Genomic DNA, 6878 nt, shown 5'->3' on the forward strand with positions numbered 1-6878 from the left:
GACCCAGGTGTGACCCCAGGTGTGACCCAGGTGTGTGACCCAGGTGTGTGACCCAGGTGTGACCCGGGTGTGACCCGGGTGTGTCCCAGGTGTGACCCAGGTGTGACCCAGGTGTGTGACCCAGGTGTGACCCCAGGTGTGACCCAGGTGTGACCCAGGTGTGACCCGGGTGTGACCCAGGTGTGTGACCCAGGTGTGTGACCCAGGTGTGACCCCAGGTGTGACCCGGGTGTGTCCCCAGGTGTGACCTCAGGTGTGACCCAGGTGTGTCCCCAGGTGTGACCCGGGTGTGTCCCCAGGTGTGTGACCCAGGTGTGACCCAGGTGTGACCCCAGGTGTGACCCAGGTGTGTCCCCAGGTGTGACCCGGGTGTGTCCCCAGGTGTGACACCTGAGCCAGGTGTGACCCCAGACGTGACCCCAGCTCTGACCCCAGGTGTGACCCCAGGTGTGACCCAGGTGTGTCACCTGAGCCAGGTGTGACCCGGGTGTGTCCCCAGGTGTGCCCAGGTGTGCCCAGGTGTGTCCCCAGGTGTGTCCCCAGGTGTGACCCCAGGTGTGTCACCTGTCCCAGGTGTGACCCCAGCTGTGACCTCAGGTATGACCCCAGGTGTGACCCCAGGTGTGACCCAGCTGTGACCCCAGGTGTGACCCAGGTGTGACACCTGAGCCAGGTGTGTCCCAGGTGTATCCCAGGTGTGCCCAGGTGTATCCCAGGTGTATCCCAGGTGTATCCCAGGTGTATCCCAGGTGTATCCCAGGTGTGACCCAGGTATGACCCCAGGTGTGACCCCAGGTGTGTCACCTGAGCCAGGTGTGACCCAGGTGTGACCCAGGTGTGTCCCAGGTGTGTTTCTCCCCCCAGGTGTGTTTCTCGCCCCAGGTGTGCCCAGGTGTGCCCAGGTGTGACCCCAGGTGTGGCCCCAGGTGTGCACACCTGCAGCCCGGTGTGTCCCAGGGTGTATCCAAGAGTGACAGGTGTATCCGCAGGTGTACCCGGAGTACCGGGGAGGGACCAGGTGGACGCAGGTGAGTGTCAGTGACAACAGGTAGTGACCCAGGTGGCACAGTGTGACACAGGTGTGTGACAGGTGTGTTTCTCCACAGGTGTACACAGGTGTGCCCAGGTGAGAGATGAAGGTGTGTTTCTCCCCAGGTGCAGCCAGGTGTGCACGCACCTACAGACAGGTGAGCGCACGTGGCTGCGCCAGTCAGTGAGCAGGCCGAACTCCTGGGGACAGGTGAGGAACGTGGAGACAGGGGGGAGGGACAGGTGAGGGACAGGTGAGGGGGGACAGGTGGGACAGGTGAGAGGTGACAAACAGGTAAGGACAGGTGAGTACAGGTGACACAGGTAAGGACAGGTAAGACAGATGAAGGAGATGAGGTCAGTTGCAGGCAGGTGAGACACGTGAGGAACAATGAGGACAGGTGAGAGCAGGTGAGCCAATGAGACAGGTGAGGGACAGGTGGGGGACAGGTGGGGACAGGTGAGGGCAGTTCAGACAGGTGTGAGACAGGTGAGGTGGGTAAGGACAGGTGAGACAGGTGGGACAGGTGGGACAGGTGAGGGACAGGTGAGGGACAGGTGGGACAGGTGGGACAGGTGGGACAGGTGGGACAGGTGAGGGACAGGTGGGACAGGTGGGACAGGTGGGACAGGTGGGACAGGTGAAAGCAGGTAAGGGCAGGTGAGGACAGGTGAGAGAAGCAAGAGACAAGTGAGGACAGGTGACATGAGTGAGACAGGTGAGACAAATGAGACAGGTGGGGACAGGTGAGACAGGTGAGACAGGTGGGACAGGTGGGACAGGTGGGACAGGTGAGACTGAAGGCAGGTGACAAGTGACACAGGTGACACAGGTAAGGACAGGAGAGGACAGGTGACAACTGAGGGATAGGTAAGGACAGGTGGCACAGGTGAGGGACAGGTCAGCCAGGTCACACAGGTCACACAGGTGACGCAGGTGACACAGGTGACACACAGGTGAGACACAGGTGACACAGGTGACACAGGTGACACACAGGTGAGTACAGGTGACACACAGGTGACACACAGGTGACAAAGGTAACACACAGGTGACACACAGGTGACACAGGTGACACAGGTGACACACAGGTGACACAGGTGACACAGATGACACAGGTGAGTACACGGGACACAGGTGCCACACAGGTGACACAGGTGACACACAGGTGAGTACAGGTGACACACAGGTGACACACAGGTGACACACAGGTGACAAAGGTAACACACGTGACCTCTGGCAGTCGACACACAGGTGATCACCCACAGGTGACACACAGGTAACACACAGGTGACACACAGGTGACACAGGTGACACACAGGTGACACACAGGTGACACAGGTGACACACAGGTGAGTACAGGTGACACACGGGGGGCACGCAGGTAACACAGAGGTAACACACAGGTAACCACAGGTGAGACAGGTGAGACAAGTGAGGGACAGGTGAGGGACAGGTGAGGGACAGGGGAGGGACAGGTGGGACAGGTGAGGGACAGTGACCAACCCCCCAAATGCCCCCAGGTGTGCCCAGGTAGCCTCAGGTGTGTCTCAGGTGTGCCCAGGTGACACACAGGGGAGTACAGGTGCCACACAGGTGACACACAGGTGCCCCAGGTGCCCCGGGTTGCACACGTGACTCTGGCATATCCCCAGGTGTGCCCGGGGCCAGTCTCTAGGTGTACCCAAGGTGTGCCCAGGTGTGCCCACCTGTGTGTCCCAGGTGCCCAGGTGTGTCCCCAGGTGGGTCTGTGGATATCCCCAGGTGCCCCCAGCTCTCCCCAGGTGTATCCCAGGTGCCCCCAGGTCCATCCCAGGTGTGCCCAGGTGTATCCCAGGTGTATCCCAGCTGTGCCCAGGTGGGCCCAGGGAGCCGCCAGGGGGATCCCAGGTGTGTCCAGGGGTACGGGGAGGCAGTGCGTGCCCCCCAGGTGCCCCCAGGTGTCCCCAGGTGTCCCAGGTGTGCCCAGGTGTCCCAGGTGTATCCCAGGTGCCCCCAGGTGTGCCCAGGTGCCCCCAGGTGTCCCAGGTGCCCCCAGGTGTATCCCAGGTGTATCCCAGGTGTATCCCAGGTGTGCCCAGGTGTGCCCAGGTGTATCCCAGGTGCCCCCAGGTGTATCCCAGGTGCCCCCAGGTGTATCCCAGGTGTATCCCAGGTGCCCCAGGTGTATCCCAGGTGTATCCCAGGTGTTCCCAGGTGTTCCCAGGTGTGCCCAGGTGTCCCCAGGTGTATCCCAGGTGCCCCCAGGTGTGCCCAGGTGCCCCCAGGTGTCCCAGGTGCCCCCAGGTGTATCCCAGGTGTATCCCAGGTGTTCCCAGGTGTGCCCAGGTGTCCCCAGGTGTGCCCAGGTGCCCCCAGGTGTATCCCAGGTGTATCCCAGGTGTATCCCAGGTGTATCCCAGGTGTATCCCAGGTGTGCCCAGGTGTGCCCAGGTGTATCCCAGGTGTATCCCCAGGTGCTATCCCAGGTGTCCCCAGGTGTTCCCAGGTGTGCCCAGGTGCCCAGGTGTGCCCAGGTGTGCCCAGGTGTGCCCAGGTGTGCCCAGGTGTGCCCAGGAGTGCCCAGGTGTATCCCAGGTGTCCCCAGGTGTGCCCAGCTGTGCCCTCACCTGCACAGGAAGGGCACCGCCCCCTCCCCCTCCACGGCCGCCTGCAGGATCCTCAGGACGATCTCGGGGGGCAGCGCGGGCAGGTGAGGCCCCGCCCCCCTGCTCACCTGGGGCCTCACCTGAGCCTCTGGCCGAGCCTTCATCTTCACCTTCATCCTCCCCCTCACCTGCGGCCGAGCCCTGCGGGGGGGGCTGGGGGGACCCCGCGGCTGCGCTGGGGGAGGGCGGGGACAGGGGAGGGACAGGTGGGGGACAGGTGAGGGACAGGTGAGGGACAGGGGAGGGACAGGTGAGGGACAGGTGAGGGACAGGTGAGGGACAGGTGGGACAGGGAGGGACAGGGGAGGGACAGGTGGGGGACAGGTGGGGACAGGTGAGGGACAGGGAGGGACAGGTGAGGATAGGTGGGGACAGGGGGGGACAGGGGAGGGACAGGTGGGGGACAGGTGAGGGACAGGGGACAGTGAGGGACAGGGGAGGGACAGGGGAGGGACATTGGGGACATTGGGGACAGGGGAGGGACATTGGGGACAGGTGAGGGACAGGTGAGGGACAGGGGAGGGACAGGTGAGGGACAGTGGGGACATTGAGGGACAGGTGAGGGACAGGTGGGGGACAGGTGAGGGACATTGGGGACAGGGGAGGGACAGGTGAGACAGGTGGGGGACAGGGGAGGGACAGGGGAGGGACAGGGGAGGGACAGGGGGGGGACATTGGGGACAGGTGAGGGACATTGGGGACATTGGGGACAGGTGAGGGACAGGGGGACAGGTGGGGGACAGGGGGGGACATTGGGGACAGGTGAGGGACAGGTGAGGGACAGGTGAGGGACAGGGGAGGGGACAGGTGAGGGACAGGTGGGGACAGGTGGGGGATGGGACAAGCGAAGGACACGGGGACAGGTGAGGGACAGGGAGGGACAGGTGGGGCGGGGGGGATGGGACAAGCTGAGGTCCGGGGACAGGTGAGGGTGGGGGTGGGGCACAGGGGGTGATTTGGGGTGGGGGTGGGGCACAGAGGGTGATTTGGGGTGGGGGGCGGGGCAAGTGAGGGGGCGGGGCTATTTTGGGGGTCCTTCCCCCCCCTTCCCTCCCCCTCCTCAGCCCCTCCCCCTTTTCCGCCCCTCCCCGTCCGGCCGCGCTGGGGGCGGGGCCTGGGGCGACCCCGGGGGTGGGGGAGGGGAGCCTCGCCCCTCCCTCGCCCCTCCCCCCGCCCTTCCGGGGGCGTGGCCTCGCGGGGGGATGGGGGGAGGGGCAGCGTCCCGGGACCCCCGTCCCGTTCTCACCGACCGCCGCCATCTTGGAAAGGGGGCGTGGCTAACGAGGGGGCGGAGCCGTCCCGAGCAGCTCCCCAGCAATCCGAGCCCCTCCCCCTCCCTGAGGCGATGCCCCGCCCCTCCTCTATAGCCCCGCCCCATCCGCCCCTCGGCCACGCCCCCTCTGCCGATTCCCGCTCGCGGTTCGTTCCAGCCAATCAGCGCGCGGGGCGGCGCGGGGCCGGCGACGGGCCCGCGGTGCGGGCTCGGCCAATGGGGACGCGCGGGGGGCGGGGCCGGGCGCGGATTGAGCCAATGGGGAGGCGCGGGGGGCGGGGCCGGGCGCGCGGCGGCGGCGGCGGCGGCGATGGGGCTGCGGCGGGCGGTGAGGGGGGGGGAGGGGCGGCACCGGGACCCCCAAATTGGGACACCCCCTCCCCCACCCCGGGGTCACCCCCTGGCCCGGGGTCACCCCTCCCCCACTCTGGGAAACCCCCCGGAACTTCCCGGAACTTCCGCCGGGAGCCCCGCGCGGGGCCCCGCCCACTCTGGGACCCCCGGTGTCACCCCCTATTGTCACCGACCCCCCCAACGTCACCGACCCCCGTCGGGACCCCCGAGTGTCGCCCCCGCCCCCGGGACCCCCTTTAGGACACCCCCACTGTCGCCCCCCCAATCCGGGACCCCCCTCAGGTCCCCCTGTTGTCACTGCCCCCCGAGCCCCCAGTGCGCCCTCCCCCCCAATGTCACCTGTGCCCCCCCCAGAACCCCCCAATGTCACCTGCCCCCCCCCTTGGGACCCCCAATGTCACCTGAGCCCCCCAATGTCACTGACCCCTCCCAATGTCACCTGTCCCCCCTTGGGACCCCCCAGTGGCACCTGAACTCCCCCCGGACCCCTCAGTCTCACCTGGGACCCCCCAATGTCACCTGGGACCCCCGAGACCCCTCCCAATGTCACCTGTCCCCCCAATGTCACGTGTCCCCCCCCAATGTCACTGACCCCCAATGTCACCTGTGCCCCCCCAGAGCCCCCCCAATGTCACCTGGGACCCCCCAATGTCACCTGTAGCCCCCTTGGGACCCCCCAGTGGCACCTGAACTCCCCCCGGGACCCCTCAGTCTCACCGCCGACCCCCAAAATGTCATGTGCCCCCCCAATGTCACTGACCCCCCAATGTCACCTGTGCCCCCACACCCCCATGTCACCTGGGACCCCCAATGTCACCTGAGCCCCCCTGGGACCCCCAGTGTCACCTGGGACCCCCTGGGACCCCCCAGTGTCACCTGTCCCCCCAGTGTCCCCCTGGGCCCCCCAGTGTCACTTGTCCCCCCCCCCAGTGTCAACCCCCACTTCCCCCCCCCCCCGGTGTTTTTGGGGTCCCTCCCCTGACCCCGCCCCTCCCCCCTCCCCCCTCCCCCCTCCCCCAGGTGCGGCTGCTGCCCCTCCCCCCCCAACGGCCCCGGAGCGGCCCCGGCGCGAGCGCGAGGTGAGGGGAGGGGGGGGGGAGGGGGGGCGAGGGGAGGGGCGGGGGGGAAGGGCGGGGACACACAGAGCCACACCCACACGGGGGAGGGGCAGACCCCCAGCCACATTGGGGGATCCTGGGGGGGGTTTGGGACCCCCGACCCCAATTGGGGAGAGAGGGGCGGGGAGGGGTGGGGGGAGGGGCGGGGACACAGAGACCCCCACCCAAATTGGGGGGGAGGGGCGGGGGGAGGGGCACAGAGACCCCCCCCAGCCAAATTGGGGGATCCTGGGGGTTTGGGGGCTCTGTGACCCCTGACCCCATTGGGGGGGCTCTTGGGGGGTCCCTGGGGAGGGGAGGAGCCCCTTGGGGGTCACTGACCCTGACCCCTGACCCCTGACCCCAACCTTTGATCTCTGACCCGCAGCATGACCTTGAGCCCTGACCCTTGACCCCTGACCCTGCCCCACAGCTGGATCCTGACCCCTGACCCCAACCCCTGACCCCTGACTCACATT

The sequence above is a fragment of the Camarhynchus parvulus genome, unplaced genomic scaffold, assembly GCF_901933205.1.
Source record: "Camarhynchus parvulus unplaced genomic scaffold, STF_HiC, whole genome shotgun sequence".
Taxonomy (NCBI): Eukaryota; Metazoa; Chordata; class Aves; order Passeriformes; family Thraupidae; genus Camarhynchus; species Camarhynchus parvulus.